This window comes from Podarcis muralis, chromosome 10 (assembly GCF_964188315.1).
Source record: "Podarcis muralis chromosome 10, rPodMur119.hap1.1, whole genome shotgun sequence".
NCBI lineage: Eukaryota > Metazoa > Chordata > Lepidosauria > Squamata > Lacertidae > Podarcis > Podarcis muralis.
In genome coordinates this window covers 57,723,572-57,747,085 of record NC_135664.1, presented here as the reverse complement: position 1 = coordinate 57,747,085, position 23,514 = coordinate 57,723,572, and the positions used below count along the sequence as shown (strand labels likewise).

General features: G+C 44.4%; 1 long non-coding RNA gene across 2 annotated transcripts; it reads left to right on the top strand.

Annotated features, from left to right (window-relative positions):
- The first annotated feature begins 14,451 nt into the window (after positions 1-14,451).
- Positions 14,452-23,514, top strand: LOC144329101 (uncharacterized). 2 transcript variants are annotated; one of them, XR_013394512.1, is made up of 3 exons: positions 14,459-14,906; positions 22,336-22,502; positions 23,354-23,514. It is a non-coding gene; the product is annotated as an uncharacterized LOC144329101 (long non-coding RNA). The 2 variants fall into 2 exon arrangements; XR_013394511.1 differs by lacking the exon at positions 22,336-22,502 and having other exon boundaries at positions 14,452-14,906.

Below are 23,514 nucleotides of genomic sequence, written 5' to 3'. Positions count from 1 at the left end.
CTTTGAGTTTCCTTTTGTTAAAAAAAAAGGATGGTGACTTATAGATTCAGTAAATAATAGGGGATGCAATGTATCTGCATACTCTGCGAAACAGAAACACATTGCAGGTCGCAGGCCATTCGGAGCCAAAATGAATTGCTAGAGTTGAGCCGGCAACAGAGGCCAATGTCCAAGGAGGCCATTCAACATTAGGATGAACAGATGAAAGAGAACAAGAGCCAAAGGTAAGAAAAAAGTAAGAGATAGTGTAGGTAGTTTGAAAGGGCTGCTTCAACCATGATCGTCATGAACTATCTGGTTGGCAGACTCCAGTCCTGTTCTCAATGGATTCTCACCTGTTGTCCCAGCTCTTGATGAAACTCCATTCTTCCAGTTGCATGCTGGATGGCAGCCAAGGCTCCTGGAAAAAAACTGAGCTGTAGTGTCCCGGGTGCAAATGCTGTAACTTGAATGTTGACACAGAACATTTCTACTTAATATTTCTGTGATATTTCTGTGTTCTATTGTCACAGAACATGTGAAAGTTTGAATTGGCTCAATTCCCACTGAAAATTGTCAGGAAGATGTGGACGAATGTATATATTGATAAGTGGCATGCCACCATCATAGTGTTTCTCACAGGAATTTAAATTAGTGGGTTGGATTATCTGAGAGTGAGACATAAGGGATGAGATTCTTCACCCTTGGCAAAGATCGGCTCAGGCTGTATAAGTGGGGGGAGGGGAGTGATATTTCATAGTCATGATTCGTACGATTTAACAAGTTTCAATTAAAGCTAGCTGTACTTTTCTCTTTCTGTTAATTTTGGACAAATCTGTTAATGTCGTGGATTTATAGCCAGTTGCTTCACATTCAATTCCACATAGCGCTAAGACAAATCATGGCTATGCATGAGCCATGTAGGTACTCAGAGGGAAAATAATGACTGCTTCTCTCCTCTCCCAGTCCTGCTACTTCTGTGCTAAGCTGTTGTTCGGCTTAGTTCACTCCAAAGCTGGCACAGGCGAACTCAGCCCTCCAGATGTTTCAGGACTACAATTCCCATCATCCCTGACCACTAGTCCTGTTAGCTAGGCATTGTGGGAGTTGTGGTTCCGGGCTGGGTTTGCTTATGCCTGCTCCACAGTGTGAGCCATAGACCAGGTTTGTTCATGGTTTATCATTTGCAGTTTGCCTGGTGGTAGAGATAAGCCACAAGCGCGGGGTCACACGTAATGCTAAGTCAAACCATGGATTAGTTCTAGGTAGCATAAGAGCAGTAGAACCAGAGGAGGAATGAAGTCGCCATAATTTTTGCTCCATGCACTCATAAGTGTTTAGGCATGGTTTGGTTTATTATTACATGCCAACTAAGCCATTCAGTTGATAAATACTTACTCATTGATTCACATGATCAGAAAGAAGGGGGTGTCTTTAAGAATGCAAAATTCTATACAGTGATGGGGGCGGGGGATACAGTTGGCTATAAACTGTCTTTCAAAGTAACCAGTGATGAGTTAATGGACTCCAGGAAAAATATGCTCTCCTAAAACATGGCAACACTACATCTGACAAGTAGTTGTTGGGGGCAGGAAGTGTACAAATATTTTGGGGGAGGGGGAGTTTCCTACTCCATCATTATGTTGGGTGAAGGATGTTTTGTATACTGCAGCAACAGGAGAGGGGGTGGGTTGCAACTCTGCAAACAGGGTGCTTCTAGACAGGGGCTTAGTATTGTTAATGGACTTCTCGGGTATTGCAATTTAGGGCCAATCTGGATTAAACGGTGAGGGAAATAACAGACTTGTTTTGATGCCAACAATGCCATATGGATGCTGCAAAAATAAAATAAAATGCATGCATGAAGATCACCAGTTCCACAATAAATACCTGTCTGGAAACACCCACAGAGAAACACTGCACCCCCTGCAGGGTTTATGCCAGTGGGCGCCAGGAGACCCAGTTTCAGCATATAGGGCAGGCTTTGCTGCAGCAGAACCCCAACTTTGTTTTTCCCATGGGATTAAATAGTAACCATTCACATCTATGGGAGAAATAAAGAGAGACCCCAGTGACCTCAACCATTGAGAATCAAGCCTAGTCCCACCTGCACAGCACCTTGTGTTGGTTCCAACCTGTGCTCTGCTTCTTGGCCACACTTCAGCATGGAGGAATTATTGGAAGCTGGCTTCTATATCTACAGCTTTCTTATGTTCCTTTGCAATTTCCCAAAAGATTGAGCATTAAGTATGATCAATAAGCCTACAGTGTGTTTATGTTTGGGGCTTTCCCCCTCCTTTCCTTTAAAGCAAAATGAAAAATGTTGTCTTCGATCAAAACTGGCTATCATCCAATTCATCTCATTAATGTGAGGGAGGCAGCTTATGAATGGCACAGCTCAAGCAGATGTGTAGACAAGACCAAATAGAAAACTCTTACAAGCTACCATTCAGGCAGCTTCAGGAAGGTTGCTCCTTCTCCCTAGAGATGTTCAAAGCCATGACAGGAGTCCCTACGCAAAAGTACCTTGGTGTCAGAATTTGCACAGGCAGAGCTCTGTTCATCAACATTCTGTTGCTGACACCATCATCCTGAGCAGGCAGAATATCAGGCAACAGCTGGAGCACAGGGGGAGAGATGACAGACAAGCAACAGCCAGTTTTTACTCTGCATTTGTGCTTGTGTGTGTGCACGCGTGAGTGTGTACATATAGAAAAAAACAGTTTAATAAGAGCACAGCAGCCAGCATTATAGGAAGCAAAGCTGCTTAGCTGGATTGAAGCATCTTAGGTGATAAACCTGCATCTGGGTTGTACCACTTCAGCAAGGCCATTAAATGGCCCTCTGTCCAAAAATACCCCTCCACCCTGAAAACTAGATATCCATGAGAAGGGCTCTAGCTTACTTGTTCCCTAATATGTTAGCTTACTACATGGACCGAGTTGTTTTGTATACTGAATTTAAGTTTCAGTTGCGAGAACTACCCCCACCCAGCCCTGGCTGTCTGAAGTGGTGCAGCCCAGACACAGGTTTAGCACCTTAGTGAGAAATAGGCTTGAGAAGCGGTAAGAATTATCTAATGCAAGACTTGGAGCAAAGGATATGAACTGGCTTTGCAGATGGTTTGCGGGAGCTCAGTCCACATTGAATGGGAGAATGCCTGGAGTAGAGTTGGGCCAATGGGAAAGAGGAAAGAGTAGAATGCCTGAGACAGGAACTGCAGGGATTTGTTCTGAAGAGCCCTCCTGGATCAGACCAAAATCTAGATCTTGTTGGCCAACCAGATGCCTCCATGAAGCCTCTGAGCAGGACACAAAGACAATAGCCCTCTTCCACTCTTGGTCCCCAGCAGCTGGTACCCCTTCACATTTACTGACTTTGAACATGAAGATTGTATAAAGCCATCGTGACTAGTAGCCAGCGATAGTCCTCAATAAATTTGCTGGCCCACTCTTGATGATGTCACCCCCACCCCAGGCTTGTGGCAGCTTTCATTCCTGTATTTCATCCAGAGTGCATGTTATTAATTTACATGTTAAGAAGTCACAGTGTGGGCCCAGGATTTGGGGAGTGTTCAGCAGTTTATTCCCAAGACATAAGCAATCAGAAAGACCTCTGGGGTCTGACTCCCATCCTGCTGTTGCAATTATTCTATGAAAAACTGCTTGCTGTTTGCTATAGGTCAGCTCCCTTAACCTACACTTCTCACTGCCATCAGTGTGTTTTTTCAGAATTCACACACACACACACACACACACACATACACACACACACCAAGAAATATATCTATATATCTATTTGGTTAAGACTGTGTGCCACAGTGCCATCTAGTGATCTATGCCATGGCAACAAATAAAAACGATGGCTTCATTCTTCCTCCATTCCCAAGTACTGTGACCAGCCCAGTGTTACAGCTGAGAGATCCAGAGTCACACAGGGTGACCAGGTCTAAGGTGGTAGGGCTCCTGAGTCATTAACTTTAAAAGTTAAGCTTTAAAAGAGAATTAGGCAAATTCATGGACGATAAGGCTATCTATTGTGACTTACTGATGGCTATGTATGTTCTACCCCCACTGTTGAAGGCATTGTGCTTCTGAGTACCAATTGCTGGCAACTGCTGGAAGGGGGGGGTGTTGTTGTGCTCAGGTCCTGCCTATGGGCTTCTCCAGTTTAAGATCTTCTTACATTCTCAATTACAGCAGGGCAATAGACCCAGCATGGGGAATCTTTGGACCTGCAGTTGTTGCTGAACTACAATTTCCATCACCCCTTGCCATTGGTCATGCTTGTCAGGGTTAATGGGAGTTGTTCAGCAACATCTGGTGGGCCAGAGGTTCCCCACACCTTCAGTAGGCAGAGCAAAGTCTTGTCATTATGCAAGACTATTAGCCAGGCATAGGCAAATTCGCCCCTCCAGATGTTTTGGGACTATAACTCCCATCGTCCCTGACCACTGGTCCTGTTAGCTAGGGATGATGGGAGTTGTAGTCCCAAAACATCTGGAGGGCCAATTTTGCCTATGCCTGCTATTAGCTGTAAATAAGATTTACTTTACCTGTGGAGCAACAGGTGGGCTTCAGTCAAGACGAAGGGCAAGATGGTGCCCCCCTGCCCATTCAGTGTATAGAACTGGAATGGAAGTTCAGTCAGACAAGTTGCCATTTGTTCAAAGAGGCATTTTCACTTAGGCATACCAAAATGTCTGGTGTCTTTCTGGATGTCTAGCAACTTTGACTTAACATTTGATCTCCTTGAAGATACATTTTGAAGCAGGCCTCCTGTTGGAGTTAAGACAGATAGTCTTGCCATAGTTTGGTGTCATCTCTAGAGAGTTTTGTTTGAGTAATGAATGTGAGACCTTTCTTTTACGAGTGTACTACTTTCATATCAGGATCCTGCAATGTTATGAATGTTGATGCTGAAACTTCACATATTGTACCAACGTTATTAAATATTTGTTTCACATGTATCATTTTATTTATAAGTGGCCACTTTGTTTCTCTTCTTTACCTTGTTTCGTTATCTCTTTTTGGATTCGGTCGCTCTCCACTGTGTTTTGGATTGCTCAGTGCTAAGAGCATCTGCTTCACCTGCAGATGGACCCAGGCTCAGTCCCTGGCATTTATTTATAGGGCTGGGAACACTCCTCCCTGTCTAGAACCCTGGAGAGCAGCTGCCAACCAGTGTACAGACTACAGAGCTCAATGGCCTTTTTCTGTATCAGGCCGCATCCTCTATTCCTTCCCACACCCTTATATTCCCTGATGCAGCTGTAGCATCTCTTGCCTCCTACTGCTGTCGTCTTCTTTCTTCACCCTTGCCTTCTGGGCAACACACCTGGAGCCTTGTTTGTTACAACAGGTGGGGAGGGATGGGAGAAGCTGCAGCTGCTGAATTGTGTGGGAAATTTAAAGAGACAGTGAAGATATCTAGGGCCCAGCAACTCTAGCTAAGCTCTCTTCACTTAAGATTGGCTCTTGTTCTTTTAATGTCCTCAGGAAAAAAGAAGGCTGGGTTTCCTTCTACAGACCACTTCTGGACCAGTCTTCTTATTGTGCTCCACTCCTTATTCCTGCCCCCTTCAATCTGGCTTTGCTTGCCAGTTTGATCCCTTTCCTCTACGTATCTCTGCTTCAATCCTATTGGATGGATTCCTAAACTAGCCTCCAGTTTTGGCTCCTTTTTAATGTGTTTCTGGTTTTACTGTTGCTCAGTACTTGTGCCCTGATCCTGCTTGCAATCTTGGCAATGCTGATCCTGCTACTACACGTTGACCAACTATCTGCCACTCAGTTCCTGTTCAGCCTCTCCCAGCATTGAACGAGCTCCCTTAAACATGCCCACATTTCATGGATACCCATTCTCCCATCCATTCTGAACCAAAGAGTTTTTCTTTCTCGAGGAAGAATGGCAGTGGTTGATATAGGTGCCTTTCTGCACTTTGGGTGACTGGGGCGGTGGGGCATGCTCACACTGTTTTGTTTTCTTCTCATTAGATGTAGCAGCCATTCTGTGTTACGCTACACACCATGGTAGCCATTTTGTGTCATGCCATGCTTCCTGTGGCAGCCATTTTGTAACTGACATCAATAGCGCTTTCTCAAGATTCACAAATGTACCAAGTTGCCCCAAATCATTGGCAGCTCCTGCTGCACAAAATGGACAAGAAACGAGCTTCTGCTCTTGCGTAAAAGTTCTTGTAAGCATTAAAGGGAGTGGTTTGAAAGTGGCGCACACATTCAAGGAAAGCTCACTAATTCTAAGCACGGTTTATGAGCAGCAGTGACATAAGTCATTTATGGTAATACTTCCTTGAGAGCTTGGCTCAGCACAGGATGTAACAAACCTTTTAAGTACATCATTCATTTTGGGGCCATTAGTATCAAAAGAGCTACTCACAATCTTGACATTAAACATGTACAAGAGCAGCCAGCCAAATCCAAAGGATGCCAATCTCCTTTTCACTTCAGTGGGATTCTAGGGAAGCCTTAATGTGCATTTGTATTAAATTGAAATATAAAAACATTTAGTATTTTTTCTTTCTTTTTCACCACATCTATTTCATCTTGGTTCAATCCCCAGCATCTCCAGGTTGGGACTGAGAGAGAACCCTGTCTGAAGTCCTAAAGACCCACGGCCAATTGGTGTATTCAATACTGAACTAGGTGGACCAATGGCATCGCTCGATATTAGGCAGCTTCTGATGTTCCTATGACATGCCTTGTTTAGACGAGGAATGATGTTGCTGCAGCAGCCAAAATGCCATCACCCACCCACAAAGGGGGATGGGGAGAGTAGCAGGCTTAGGCGAAGTACCAAAAAATGTTGTGGGCAGGGGTGGAAAAACCTTTTAAGCCTGAGGGCCACATTCCCTTCCGGGCACCCTTTCAGGGGCCACTTGTCGGTGGTGGGTGGGGCCAGAGCCAAAAGTGAGCACAGTCAGAGGCAAAACGGGGGGGGGGGGGTAATCAGATGTGAAGTTTACTGGCAGCCCATTCATATGGGCAGAGTACAAATAATAAAATATCATTATTATTACCTTTGTACAATAGGCTAATTTCCGCACACACTCGCACACCATCCAAGCAAGCCAGGGACTGTAAGAATTGAAGGACCCATTTTACTGGGGTAAAGGCACTCCAGGAGGGTGCAAAGCAGGGCTGGTGAGGGGTATGAAGGGCCAAACAGGGGGGGCTTCATTTGGCCTGATGTTCCCCATCCCTGCTTTAGGAGGGAAATCTAAGAGGATGAGGGGAAACCTGCAAAATAGCCTAATGAGGACTAAAGATGCTCTGTGGGCATGGAATTCTGAGGGATTGTTGGGTGTGGGGAATGTAATGGAGCATCATGGAGGAGGATGTGGCCGGCTAATTGGAGCAGGGTACTGGAGCACACTGTGTTCCAATGTATTTGTGCAGGTCCTAATTTTTACATCATTTATTCATAATTATCAGAATGGTAAGTAGTGAGTGTTCTGCTCTAAAAAGCCTTCCCACCATGCTAGGTAATATCCTTGCCACTCTGTCCACTGGCATTAATATTCCAGACAGCTGGTGAAAGGTTGGGTGGGTGCTTATGCATAGAGAAGACTATGCTATACAGATTAAACGGATTTAATGAGAACAAAGAGGTAAAAACAAAAAAACATGAAGACAAATAACTTGCAGCGCTCTTCACCCAGTGTTAACTTCACCCACTACTGTTTAACTAATTACTGTATTTATTCAAAGCGCTAGTTTTGACCTAGAGTGCTCAGGACTCCAATATCTTCTGGAACACCTCTTGCAATATGAACCTACCTGGACCCTTTGATCTTCTGAGGCCCTTCTCCAGGTTCCCCCTCTGAGGGAGGCTTGGAGACCAAAAGGTGATGAGAATGGAGAGGGTCTTTTCAGTTGTGGCTCCACAACTGCGAAACGCTGTCCCTGGTGAGATACACCTGGGGCCTTCACTAACATCTCAGTACCTGGTTAAAGCTGACCTTTTTCCCTAGCTAGGCATTTGATGGACAGGGATTATTTTGGTCTGCTGTTGTTGGACTACAACTCCTATCAGGCACAACCAGCATGGCCAATGGGCAAGGGTGGTGGGAGTTGTAAACCAACCATATTTGGAGGGCGCCATGCTGGCTTTGCCTGCAATAGATTGTATGAAAATTAGCCAGTTGCATGGTGGGCTGTTTGCCTGAGCAGAAGCAGAAAGGGTAAGCTACAAATAACATCACCCAAAGTGCAAAGTACCCATCTCCTGGGATGCTAGAACACTGGATTTGTTCATCAGCTGGTAACGCAGTGTTTAAAATATGCATACCTCCATGTACCAGTAGTCAAATAAGCTATTTTAAAAAAGCATTAGAGAAAACAAATCCTTTCTGGTTAACATGCTTCACATTTGTCTAATTTATAAAGCAGTATGTCTCCCCCTTGCTTTGGATATTTTTTTTCCCCTCATAACCGAATGAATTAACAATGAAACAGCCCCATTGAGCCTGTATGCAACATACTGTGGAGTTTTGTGACAATATTTTGAGGAACTTTGCAGAGAATGATGGCAATGGCAGGTTAGAGATCAAGCACGCATGCAGATAAAGGAATCTCACATACAGAAGATGTTATTAGAATTGGGCTAAACTCACATAAGCAGAGCTTGCTTCTCTTGGTTATTTGGTTAAATAAAGAAGAATTCATTTGAACGTTAAATCCAAACATGGGGCAGAATACTCTCCAGTAACAGAGATCCCCAGCAGAGGTTTTAAAACACAAAGCATGCAGCAAAGGAAAGCATGGGACTATAGGCTGTTAGACCTGTTAAATGTTCCACTTTAAGTCACTTACAGTGTTTCCCCTTTCTACAGAAAAAAAACACAGTTTGGTAAGTTAAAATTGTTCTTAGTTGCAAACTTTTCAAAGGTCAGATTCATGCATTTTTCCATACAGCAGCAAGAAAATACAGGCAGAAATATTGTGTTGTAGAATATGGTGAAAAGCTTCTGAACACGTGGTCTGAGATTGTAGCAATCAAGCTCACACATCATATCTGGTTGGGTTCACATGGTGGAAAAGAGTGAACAAGAAAACCTGACTTCCTTCCTTCCCAGGTGAGAGAATGTGACCTAGTTAAGTCTAGGAGAATAGCTTACTCTATGGTCTTAACTCCTTCATGTATTAACTAGAACTAAGCATGTTGGTTAAAATGATGTTGAATTTCCCACCTCCACAGAATCCTCCACTCAGGTCCTACCTCTTTCCATTGGCCTTGCACAACTAGATGAATGCTCAAGAATGGGCCATGCTAGACGGAATAAACACCTTTCTCCCTCCTTGTTATAATACTACCAGGTATGTGTGGAGCTTGTACTGGGCATAGAGCACAATCCAAGATGGAAGCACACATTAGGACAGAATTAAAGGAACATGTGGCCCTCTAGGTGTTGTTGGGCTCCAACTCCTGTCAACCCCAGGCATCATGGCCAAGGGTCAAGGATGATGGAAGTTGTAGTTCAGGAGTATCCAGGGGGCCAGAGGTTGCCAAATCTGCAACAGGACATGAGTGCCATCGCCTTGACTTTGGCAATGAATGCACAAGGCAGCTGAATAGGCAGCAATACACAAAGACCTGGCTTTGTTTTGTTGGGACATTTGTCAGGATAGCTATAATTACATGTGATTTCCAGCCATCCTCCAAGTAACCAAAGGCAGAATGCATGAGGAATATTCCATTTTATCTTAAGAACTCTGTGAAGTAGATTAAGCTAAGAGAGAGTAGGGCCGACTCTACCATTAGGCAATAGAGTTATGTGTCATGCAGTTTGCCTTACACCCCTTAGGATACCTTGCTGCCCTCTGGTACAGTGAAGTACTTTGGCCCAGAAACAGTGTTGAAGTAAAATTAAGCTATCACCCTGCTCAGCTTCTGTCCATGTAATGTGGGAGGCATAATTTTGTCCTTTGTCTCAAACAACAAAATTTCTTGAGCCAGTCTTGAGAAAGTGGCAAGCACAAGGTACCCCATGAATAAAGATGGAGAATGTTGAACTTGGACCAGGGAGATACAGGTTCAAACCCCAAGTTTGTTATCTTCACTCCCCCCCCCCACCTATTGTCATTTTCTTCCATTCTTTTGGTTTGTTCCCAAATGGTAGTCTGCGGAATGCCAGTGGTCCATGGCATGTCTGTGGATTTGTGGCAGAAGTTGGGAGAAGGCACATCTATCACATTAAATATTCATATTGAATTTTAATTGCTTCTTTTATTTCTTATGTTGCAATTTATAGTTTTACGCTTGGAATTCCATGGAATATAATAAAACAGTGTGTTAGAAATAAAAGAAGCAATAAAAATACAACCGAAAATTATACATCATCTACCACAGCTCATGATATTTGCCGCAATGGGCGAAAAACCCATTAAGTGGTATGCCAAGACCCTCAGCAATTTACTAGCTGTGGGGAAAAGGTTTGGGAATCAATCCACATTTGAAGTACATCCAATGCATATTTAAAACATATGACTTTCCCCGGGAGAATCAATGGGAACCATTGTTTGTTAAGGGTGCTGGTAGCTCTGTGAGGGCTACAGATCCCAGAATTCTCTGGGGGAATCCATGTGCTTTAAAGGTGGATTGGATGTGCTTTAAAGTTCAATGCTGAAATAGACACTTCTTGCCTCACAGCTCAATTTCTACTTTTTTACATTTATTACCTTTTGGTAGAAGGTTAGTCATGGACTCCAACACACTCTAGATAATGGCCTTTTGTAACTCTGGAAGCCAGTACTTACAGGGTTTAAAGCTGCCCTTTTCTTGTTTTGTACACGATTAAACCACTGAAGGACAGATCTGACTAGGAAACAACTCTGGGTGCATTTATTTTTTGCTTGTGAATTTCCTGTCTGCTATGTTCTCTTGCAGAGATCAGCACATGAATACAATACCCATTAACGGGGGGGGGGGCAGTCATCCAACCATGACAGAAAGAAATATGATAAAGACAAAACACATTTGCAGAAGGGGGAAAAAATTGAAGCCCATCGGAAAGAATATATGCCTCTCTAAATCATGACCAATGAGCGTAATTAGAATAATAAGTGCATCTTATCTATGGCAGAGCCGTTCATCACAAACCCTTCCATAGATAACAAGTTGCTTATTCTTCCTGCCCTCCCTTCATGCGGAGAATCCCAAAAACAAATTTCAGTTTTCTAGCCAAGCTGACGTGAAAATGGCTGCCAAGGCCGACAGTGTAAATCCAATCCATCTCTCAAAGGGAAAGTCATGTTTATCAAATTAAATGAGAGTGGAGAAAGAGAGAGGGAGAACGAGAAACCAGCTTTTGTGTTCTGCTAATAGGATACATAATGCGTATCATATGCATATAGTCAGGGAGGCCAAGAGTGTAAAGAAAATGTTAGTGGTCCTGGCACGCTGAGAGTGTTTTTGCACTTGGCAGTTTGTCCCATCCCTGGGTTAATGCTGGGCATGCTTCTGCCGCTGGAAGCAGCAGGAATGGGAAGACTTTGGCCCTCAAGATGTTGCTGGACTCCAACTCCCATCAGCCCCAGCCAGCCTGACAGATGGTCAGAGATGGTGGGGATTGTAGTCCAACAACATCTGGAGGTCCCAAGGCTTCCCATCCTTGCTTGGGCTTCGATTGTGTTGTTGTTGTTTAGTCGTTTAGTCGTGTCTGACTCTTCGTGACCCCATGGACCAGAGCACGCCAGGCACTCCTGTCTTCCACTGCCTCCCGCAGTTTGGTCAAACTCATGCTGGTAGCTTCGATAACACTATCCAACCATCTTGTCCTCTGTCGTCCCCTTCTCCTTGTGCCCTCCATCTTTCCCAACATCAGGGTCTTTTCCAGGGAGTCTTCTCTTCTCGTGACGTGGCCAAAGTATCGGAGCCTCAGCTTCACGATCTGTCCTTCCAGTGAGCACTCAGGGCTGATTTCCTTAAGAATGGAGGGCTCGATTAACTCAGCATTAAATTACTTCTGGGATGTATGCAGTGTGTGAGTCCTCTATTTCTGTCTCCCCTCTGCACTTTGCAGGTGTGGGGGACTCCCTGGTCCTGAAAGGGGTCCTCCCCTCCTACGCAATCCAAAATTGGCTCTGGGGGATTGAGAGAACCCCCCCCCCCAAGAAAAACACGTTGGGGGAAGCTGCAATGCTTGCACAGATGGGACGTTCACCATAGGCCGACGCTGCATGCTACCCATAGAGCACAGTGATACAGCAAGTACAATAATTCCTTCCATGACAATGAGAATAAATACAGAAATAATAACTGTATAAGTTTGGCCTACATCACAGGGTTGTTGTGGGAATTAAATGAAGAAGGGAGCAACTTATGTACACCACATTGAGCTCCTTGGAGAAAAAGCCTCGGGCAATTCCACTCTCTGTGAAATATTTGGAAGCAATTCATATTTATGCAGGGGTGGGTGGGGAGGAATCTAGCCTGCTGCTAATTTCCTGTCTGAGTGGTGCAAAGATGTCTTTGTTTGAATGACAGTCGAAATTAAGCTGTAAGCAATTTTTTGCAAGCAAGAGCCCACAGGGGAAGAACTACTTTGGTATGCTAAGCCATGATGGCCTTGATCAATGCCTAGCAAACTGATCAATTGAACTGAAGCAGTCAACACCCCTTGAATGTCCCAGTAATCTGAGGAAAGCATGGACGATCCGCTGCCTAGGGGCAAGCTTATTCCACATGCAAAACTAATCCGCTAATTGCTTTCACTAAAAAGGAGGGGAGAATGTTAGCATAGCTTTGTGACAGTAATTGCACCTAACCACTAGTCATGATATAGGGTGAAAATCCGCCCCCCACTTACTATATCTATACAGGGGCAGTGGGAACAGCCTTTAGAAAATGTATTGTTCTATAAAATGAATGTGCAACATAATAGACGGCCAAGAAGTTAAACTGGGCAACTGTAAAGGATTACAACGCTAGTCAAATTTAAAATCAAAACTAGTCATTAACTTCTTTTCAAGTTACAGTTCTTTTCAAGTGACAGTCTCTAGGAAGCATGTAAATTTGTGCACATAGCTCTCCAGGCATGCTAACATTAGTATGTTAATCACACTAAGTACCGTATTTTTCGCTCTATAAGACGCACCAGACCATAAGACGCATCTAGTTTTTGGAGAAGGAAAAAAAGAAAAAAAATATTCTGAATCTCAGAAGCCAGAACAACAAGAGGGATCGCTGCGCAGTGAAAGCTGCGATCCCTCTTGCTGTTCTGGCTTCTGGGATAGCTGCGCAGCCTACATTCGCTCCATAAGACGCACACACATTTCCCCTCACTTGTCAGGAGGGAAAAAGTGAGTCTTATAGAGCAAAAAATACGGTACTTCATGGATTTGTGTCCCTAAACAAATATTTCAGGTGAACTTCTTTTGGCTATTGGGATTTTTAAATTTATTTTTAAATATTTACTTAGCAACTGAAATTAAAATGGCATTCTTTTACAGATTTGTTTACTAAATTAGTCAGATCTACAGATTCCACTGCTTTAAGGCAGTAGAAAGTCATCTGACCCCCCCCCCCAAAAAAAATCCTGTAACGCAGACCTCCAGCAGTTTATACCCTTCCAACGCAGCATAATATCTCAAACTGTGTGTCTTATCAAGCTTATTGTTTTGCAAAAGTTTAGAGGAGGACCTGAGGTGGATTAAAATGAAATGAGGTGGTGAAGCTAGTAAGAGGTCATAATCTCTGGGTGTCTATTGCATTCACACATCACGGTAAGCCAGCCTTCCCCAACTTGTTGCCCTCCATATGTTTTGGACGACAGCTCCTATTATCTCTGACCATTGACCATGCTCACTCTCACAAGATGTAGTGATGTCCCCCAACCTGGGTGGCTTTAAAGGAGAATTAAGCTAGCCATGATGGGTACGTTCTCCCTCCGCTGTCAAAGGCAGTATGCCTCTGAAGACCAGTTGCTGGGAGTCCCACGTAGTGAGAGTGCTGCTGCATTCAGGTCCTGTTTGTGAAATTATTTTTCTTTTCTTTTTTCAAAAATTGTTATTAATTTTATAACACAAACAGAAAAGACAAACAATACAAAGAAATTCTTGTCATATCCTTATTTTTCTAAACATTGTTAAGTGGGCTTCCCCAAGTCCCACCTATCTGATTTTCATTTTCATTCATCTTTAGCAGTTTACATATATCATAATTTCTAACCATCTTTTTTTTAAATCACACTTAAAATAACTTCACATTTTATCTCTTACAAATAATACTATTTTAAAATACCCTATCTTCTACTTCTAACCCTACAGCCTATATCCACTTCCAAAGCTATTCTAAGATTTAAATATCAACGTATTCTTTCAAATATCCCTTCATGTGAAATACTCATAGGCGTCTAGTTGACCCCTGTGAGAACAGGATGCTGGACTAGATGGTCTTTTGACCTGATCCAGGAGAGTTATTCTTATGTACGGTACTCATAGGACAGCCACAGAGACGGTAGCAGTCAAGGTTTTCAAAAAGATTTGATAGTCCAGATGAATCCAATGCAGATCTGTTCTGGTGTTGCCCAGAGCTGTCTGTATAACCTTATTTAAACTCTTTGCTTAAAAAAAGTGCAGACTTTTTTATTTGACTATTTTATTTGTACTATTTAAAAAAAAAAGTACATTGGCACTTTCTCCACAAGGCTACTTTTGCAGTCGCTTTGTCCTTAATGCTCCTTGACTTTGCTGTCCGAGCCTTATCAACGCCCAGCCCACTTTGCCATTTGCTGAAAAGGTCAAGTTCCAAAGTTCTTTTGCATACACTGCTTCCCATAGAAGGAAGGCAGATGGAAAGAGCTCTAGGGGATTTTGTGCTGGAGAAGAACCACCTTGAATCACTGCTCAGGAAGGGATGCAGCTTGACTCCACAAAATATGGGTGACAGTTGTAAGGAACAGTTCTGTAAGCCCCACACTTACCCTGATTGCATGATAAGTTCTTGGGTCAAATGTTTTTAAATGGGTTGATCTAACCAATGGATGTTGTAAATGTTGCGTCCCTATCTCAAATGCTGCTCTTCTTCTTCTTCTTCTTCTTCTTCTTCTTCTTCTTCTTCTTCTTCTTTGGCGATCACTCGTAGCCAAGTGAGATTGTCTTCCATAAACATGGTTTTAACAATGAGTCTGTAAATGACGGTGGAGGCCAATTCTGGATCCACACGTCCTTCCACAGTGGGGACATTGGTTTCTGGGCGGGAGTTGATCACGGTGTGGATTTGCCAAGAATGCCTTCCTCTTAGCACTTTTCTCCCTTGCGTCCTGAGTTCCAAGTGTCTTCAAAGCCCATGACACCTTTGGTAAAGGCTGTTCTCCAACTGGAGCGCTCACAGGCCAGTGTTTCCCAGTTGTCAGTGTTTATGCACATGCTATAGCACAGCTGCAGCTCGGAAAGATAAGCAAGAGGATTCTGCTCATTGCCAAACTAATTGCCACCCTTCACCATAAGGTCCCAGGGCAGGTTACAACAATATATATATAAAAAATACAAGTTTGAAATCATGGGTTGAAGTTGAATCCTGACAAGACAGAAGTACTGTTTTTGGGGGACAGGGGGCGGGCTGGTGTGGAGGACTCCCTGGTCCTGAATGGGGTAACTGTGCCCCTGAAGGACCAGGTGCGTAGCCTGGGAGTCATTTTGGACTCACAGCTGTCCATGGAGGCGCAGGTCAATTCTGTATCCAGGGCAGCTGTCTACCAACTCCACCTGGTACGCAGGCTGAGACCCTACCTGCCCGCGGACTGTCTCGCCAGAGTGGTGCATGCTCTAGTTATCTCCCGCTTGGACTACTGCAATGCGCTCTACGTGGGGCTACCTTTGAAGGTGACTCGGAAACTACAGCTAATCCAGAATGCGGCAGCTAGACTGGTGACTGGGGGCGGCCGCCGAGACCACATAACACCGGTCTTGAAAGACCTACATTGGCTCCCAGTACGTTTCCGAGCACAATTCAAAGTGTTGGTGTTGACCTTTAAAGCCCTAAATGGCCTCGGCCCAGTATACCTGAAGGAGCGTCTCCACCCCCATCGTTCTGCCCGGACGCTGAGGTCCAGCGCCGAGGGCCTTCTGGCGGTTCCCTCATTGCGAGAAGCAAAGCTACAGGGAACCAGGCAGAGGGCCTTTTCGGTAGTGGCGCCTGCCCTGTGGAATGCCCTCCCATCAGATGTCAAAACGATAAACAACTACCTGACATTCAGAAGACATCTTAAGGCAGCCCTGTTCAGGGAAGTTTTTAATGTATGATATTTTAGTGGGGTTTTTGGTTTCTATGGAAGCCGCCCAGAGTGGCTGGGGAAACCCAGCCAGATGGGCGGGGTACAAATAATAAATTATTATTATTATTATTATGCTAAGCAATTTGACTAAGGGCAGATCCACACCATGCAATTAAAGCACATTTAATGGACACTGAAAGCATATGACTATAGCTTTCCTCACAAAAAACTACAATTCCCAACACCCTCAGCAAACATATCCTCTGCTACTGAACTTGATGGATTAATGCATTAATTAATTATAACTCATATGATTAATTGATCAACATTTTGGGTTGCAGCCCAGATTTTAAGTCTGACGTTGTTGACCTTGAGTCTTCTTCTTGTTGTTGTTGTTTTTGCTGTTATCATGCAGAAGTTTATAGGCTGAGCCCAGTCCTAGTTCCTTGAGATTCCTTGATGCAAGGATAAAGGCAGCCAGAATGCTCCAAAACTAAGCTCTAACAAGCTACAGTTCCCAAGATTCCTTGGGAAGAAATCATGTAGCTTTTGATGTATGGCATGCACACAGCCTTAAATATCAGATGTGCTTAGCAAGGCCAACCTTGTTCAGGACTTGTGTGGGACTAGTAGATGGATCTCAAGGGAGAAAACTGCCTTTGAAGGAACTTGCTGCTTTCAAGTGTCAGATATTCTAAGATACATGTCCCCATCCCCAGCTCTGATTACTCTTTCTTCCCTTCCATTCTAATAAGATAATTTGTTTCTATATCTTTTTCCTCAAAGCTGAGCTTAAGAAAAGGGTACAACTATAATTTAGCCAAAGTTAAACACCTCTTAAGTCTCAGTCATTTCAGTAAGTGCTTTAAATCCTTTCTGCTGAAATGGATTCATGCCCAGGCTTCATGTGTGTCCTTATTTAATGTATTTTTAAAGATTTCTTGGTTTACAAAAGTATGTGCAATGTCTTTTTTTCCCCAAGTTACGTTTTCTATAGGTCAGTTTCATTTGTTGAGACATTAGTGTTTTAAGAGAGCTTCCTTTCCTCTTCAGGGGTATCAGAACAGAATCAAAGCTTCTGAAATAACAGTCTTAGCTGATGTATTAATATGATACCCATTTTATTACCCCATGATCTCATTTCCACCTCTGCCTCAGTTCTCCCTCTGATGTAGCTGCAATTGCAGGATACCATCTTCTTCAGAAATTTTCAATGCACCTCTGGTGATGTCATTAGAAGGCATCCTATTTCAGCAGAATTAGCATCATTGGTTGAATGAGAGAAGAGGCTCTTTGCTAAGGGGGAAGGGCAGTACCTCTAGTGGGGGGCATGTTGTGCTCCTTCTGGGGTAGTTTCCCCACCTATGTTCCCCATTCTGCACTCAGCTCTCACCTGCGGCTCCTAGAAGCTATCCATATGCAGCAGTGGCCACACCCTGGGGACAGCTTTGACAGGCCGGCTAAACCAGATGAGGGTAGCCAATGGGTCTCAAACCCTCAGTGAATTAGGGACTTCTTCTGCATGCAAAGACAGACTCTGGGCAATTGAGCAGATAAGACTAATAGTGGGTCCAATGGTCAAAGCAGTTTCTGCACGGGAAGTGAGAGACAGGTGGGATTCATCAACCTGGGAAGGTAACCTATCTAGGAGCAGGACATTTCTGATCCTAAACCTCCACTGCCTTGCAGGATATCTTCAGGGAGTGGGGAAAGCTAAGGAGTAAACTACAGAAATCTGGACTGGAGTCCCTAATACAGTTAGATGGCGCCTTATATGCTTCCTTTGAAGGGCAGTCTGGTTCAAGTATGGTTTCAACAAGGGCAAACAGGGCCTTTGAAGTTTCCTAACAGCAGTCAACACCTGAACAACAAATTGAACAAACCCACTACAGGCCTGAAATAGCTTTTTTTTTCCCACCCCTCTGACCAATTAGATCCATTCTTCTTCCTTAAAGAAGGATGTACATGATTACTGCTCTAATTTCTCCAATCACTTGCAAAGTTCCTTGCATTCTTTCTTGTATTCACTGGTAATGTTTCTTTATAAACATTTATAAATTGCCACTCTGCTATAAATCACTCGAGGCAATGCACAGTATGTGAAAACCACTTACAGTTTACAATTCTTAATTATTTTTTTAAAAAGAAATCCCAGTAATACAACAACCTGCAGTGAATGAAAGAGAAGTTGCAATTAAACAATCTCCGTTAGGTACCGCCAAAGGCCTGTTGGACAGACTTTCATTTTTCTAAAACTCAATACAGATGCCCATATAAATCAGGGTCCACTGCAACTCTCCCCAATGGCTTGAGCCTGTCTTCTGTTCCATCTGCCATTGCAATGTGTTTGACAAGCATAGTGACCAATCCATGGAAAGCAGATTTGTACTTCTGTTGTGCCCATCCTTTGATACTTCAGGCAAGCTGTCCATTCTTTTTATTTTTAAAATTGTCATATGCAAATTTATTAAATTAGATGTAGATCAATCTCTCGCCTTTCAATTTTGTTTAAAGCAGAATCAGTTTCTGAAACATTGAAAGATTGCACTGGGGGGGAAGGGGAGTGAGTTAGTGGTTTCACTATTTCCCAGCCCAAACAGGAAGAATGTGTTTCCCCTGAGCTTGATCTACGTTAGAAAGTTATACACCTGACCCAAAGACAGTGAGTGTGCTTCCTCAATAGACTTACTACTAAAATTATATCTGCCTACAGTCCTTGTTTAGCAATGAAGTAGCAAGGTAGGCTTATTGAGGAAGAGTATTCTGTATCTGTGGTTCTAGCATAGAAACACCCCTTCACGAAGATTTGGTTACAGGTGGAATGTGAAGCAGTGCATTTCTCATTTATTGTACCGTTCTTGTTTATTGAATGGACTGAGGTTTGCATAACAAATATGGGAAGTAAGGGTAGTGATCAGCTAAGTTTTACCCAGAGTAGACACATTGAAATCAATGGACATGAGTTAACTTACTTGAATTCCAGCCATTGGCTCTATTATTCCCATTATACAAATGAGAAACTGAGGTAGAACAAGAGCAATATGTCCAAGGCAGAAGTTGAAGAAAAGCCAGGAGTGTCCAGGAAATCTTTTACGGCAGGGGTAGCCCTCTGGATGTTGTTGGATTACAACTTCCCTCATCCCTGACTGTTGTCTGTGCTGGCTTGTAGTCCAACAAAATTTGAAGGTCACCATGTTGGCTATCCCTGTTAAGGTTTGTATATTTTAAAAAATGAAATCATAGGAGTGGAGGAAAACCCAGTGATCTCCCAATACCTTTTCAAGTGAACAAAATGAGAGCTAAATGACCTGTTACTCTGTGTTCCAGTTGCAGTTTGGAGTCTGGAAGCCTCCAGTTAACTTTGCTCATGGGACAGTTCTGAGGTAGCTGGCCTGGATGGGTTAAGCAAACATCAAATCTTTTATGCAAAGACTAATTGAATGCACCTGGCAAAGGACAAATAAGAAGCAGATTGCTTGTCAGTGAGCGTGAAATATCACTGCATGTACCAGCCAAGGGGGGCTTTGCACAACCCTTTAAGCAGTGAGGGCAGATGAGTTTCAGGAACCTCAGTGGCCTCCAGCATCACTGGCCATAGGTGGCCATGGAACACATGGTCCTCAAGGACCCATCCCTCAGTCTGTAAAGCTCCACACCCCACAGGCTGTGGAGAAGCCGAATGTGGGCCAAGGTGGACTGGCATCTATCTTGTCCCTGCTTGGGGCTTGTTTGCTCAAGCAAACTGTCAGGGCTGGGACCTGGGCAGCCATCTGGAGCGAGTCGAGATTGGTGAACTGGGAGTTGGGGAGCAAAGAACAATCCGGTGGTGCTTCAACGTGGTCACTATTTTTGGATGGATTCAAATGTGTACTGGCAAATTCAGATCAAAATTATAGCTGATTTGAAGCTCTTATGCAGGCTTCCTCAAACTCAGCCCACCATATGTTTTGAGACTACAATTCCCATCATCCCTGACCACTGGTCCTACTAGCTAGGGATCATGGGAGTTGTAGGCCAAAAATCATCTGGAGGGCTGAGTTTGAGGAAGCCTGCTCTTATGCAACAGACTTACAGTGGAGCTCTCCATGGTCAAAGGTTGTAATGCTTCTCAATAAGAGTTGGTGGGGAGTGTGCTCTTGTGCTCAGCTCCGGCTTGCGGGTTTCCCACAGACATTTGGTTGTTCTGTGAGAACAGGTTGCTGAGCTAGGTAGGTTACTGGCCTGATCCAGCAGGCTCTTCTTATGTTCTTATATAACCCACATTCCTCCCAAAATTGCATATAGTAAACCTTCACCCATGACCCAAGCACAAGAGCATTCTCCAGTGCTTTCCAGAAACTAGCATTCAGAAGTATTGAGGCCTCTGACCATGGAGGTAGAGCATAGTCATCATAGGTAAAGGTAAAGGTACCCCTGCCCGTACGGGCCAGTCGTGTCCGACTCTAGGGTTGTGCGCTCATCTCACTTAAGAGGCTGGGAGCCAGCGCTGTCCGCAGACACTTCCGGGTCACGTGGCCAGCGTGACGGAGCTGCTCTGGCGAGCCGTTTACCTTCCAGCTATAAAGCGGTCCCTATTTATCTACTTGCACTTAAGGGTGCTTTCGAACTGCTAGGTGGGCAGGAGCTGGGACCGAACGACGGGAGCTCACCCCGCCGCGGGGATTCGAACCGCCGACCATGCGATCGGCAAGTCCTAGGCGCTGAGGTTTTACCCACAGTGCCACCCGCGTCATCATAGTCATCATAGCTAGTATTAATTGACAGCCTTATGTTTCATGAGTTTGTCCGATCCTCTTTTAAAGCCATCCCAGTTGGTGACCATCCTGTGAGAGTCAGATCTATTGTTCAGCTACGCAGGCCATGAAGAAGGACTTTCTTTTATCTGTCCTGAATCTTCGGACATTCAACTTCATTGAATGTCCATGAGCTTTCGTGTTACAAGAGACAACTGTACAACTGTACTCTGTCCACGTCCTCTGCACCATGCATAATTTTATGAACTTTTATCATGTCTCTCTCCTTTTCTCTAAACTCCTCCTAGGGGAGCTGCTCTATCCCCTTGACCTCCCTGAAGAACAAGTCAAGAGGAAAGATGGGACAGCGATACCAGGGGGGAAAGGATGTTAGAACTCAAGTAGACCTTGATGCTCAAAGAAAGACCCACTGAGAAACCTGGGCAAGAGTGATATCACTCCTGACCAGTTTCTCCTGGCTCAGCCTCCTTGGTTCCTTGGTGAAGAAGCCAACTATGGCTTAGCTCTGCCTTTAGCTCAAACCTTGGAGTCATTGACGCAACAGGCTGCTCTCTTTTGATGTCCTTCTTCCAAGTCTCCCTCCATGTCTTTTGCCATTCTACCAATTGGCATCTCTTCAATGGCAATCCCTCATGACAGCCTTCTGGAGATCTTTTGGCTCCTCCAAAAGAGCCATCCCAGTTCATTGGTGCTAATTCCATTCTGCCCGCTTCCTTCCTTCTTTGCTCTCTATCTGTTCCATCTGCAACGTCTCAAGTTGAATATTCAAAAGTATTGATTTTCTCCAGGCCACTGACATTTTCAGCGCGATCCAGATTGTTTTATCCCTAGCAGGCTGACGACGTGGTTGCCACTGCAAAATGATGTCATCTGCGTATTAGGGACACTGTGCACTCAATTCAGCATTTTTACAGTTTCTGCAGTAACTCAGAGGATTATCCAGAGATGTCATGTCAGGGCTAGTTCAAATATAATCAGGAACAGGTCACGTCACACTAGACTTTCAATCACCACAGCATTGTATCATAATGCATTTGGCAACCAGCTTCCTCTTAAGAATATTACCTATACCCTATAGCTGAAGAGCCAAGAGACACACACAAAATGGTGGGGACCAGTCCCACCATCAGGCGAAGTGAGCCAGCTTCCTCATGTAGCAGATGCTGAGGGCAGGGAGTAACAGCAAGGTGACAGAAGAGAAAGGTGTTTGTGGCATGTGGTCAACCCTTTGCACTCTAAACAAGCCTGCTGCTTTGGGAACGATGGAGGGTGTTGTTCCATTACCACTGCAATGGGGCAGAGACTCAACTGCTAGTCTTCTGAGCTTTGTACACCACTGACTCTCTCTGTCTTTTTCAACCTTAGGTGACCAAATGTTGTTGGGCTACAAATATCGTCCCTAGCTAGCAGGACCAGTGGCCAGGGATGATGGGAGTTGTAGTCCAACATTATCTGTGGACCCAAGGTTGAAAAAGGCTGGAGCGGGGAAGAAAGAAGAGGGAGGAAACATTCCACACAGTGCTTCACCTCAGGTGACTGAACCTAGTGGGTGCCTTCAGATATGGATCATAGATTAAAAGGTAAAGGTACCCCTGCCCATACGGGCCAGTCTTGACAGACTCTAGGGTTGTGCGCCCATCTCACTCAAGAGGCCGGGGGCCAGCGCTGTCCGGAGACACTTCCGGGTCACGTGGCCAGCGTGACGAAGCTGCTCTGGCGAGCCAGAGCCGCACACGGAAACGCCGTTTACCTTCCCGCTGGTAAGCGGTCCCTATTTATCTACTTGCACCCGGGGGTGCTTTCGAACTGCTAGGTTGGCAGGCGCTGGGACTGAACAACGGGAGCGCACCCCGCCGCGGGGATTCGAACCGCCGACCTTTCGATCGGCAAGCCCTAGGTGCTGAGGCTTTTACCCACAGCTCCACCCACGTCCCCGGATCATAGATTAGTTGGCTCTTAATCTCGGGGCAAAAAGATTCCTGCATTGCAGGGGGTTGGACTAGATGACCCTCATGGTCCCTTCCAACTCTACAATTCTATGATTAGGCACCCATAATTCTTACCAAGAATTTTCAGACTGCTGAGGCCTGGGGCCACCTAGCAAGTTCATGGCAGAGGTGAGATTTTAATGACGTACTTTCTGGTTCAGCTTGGCTGCTGTGCTAAATAATTTCTAGGATCTCATTGTACATGTAAACACTACAGCCTCAGTTCATTGACTCTAGTACAATCAGGCAATTAGATATGTTACTGATAGCTTAATACCTTGATGGTACAGTGTTAATTCCCCCAGCCCAGTTGTTGTTTTTTTAATGAAATATCCCAACCTGCCTCATTCTGGGGTTTCTTTCTATCTCACCACCGTCTTCCTTCCCATTCTCAGCAGGGTCCTGTGGTCTTGACAGCTGCCAGTTCCCCCCGTCCTCTTAACGCTGGGTTTTCTGAATTGGATTGAATTGGATTTTTATCTGAAGTAATTGTGAAGCACTTGAAGAGCTTTCCATCAGCCACAGAATAAATAAAAATGGATTGGAATAGATTGGA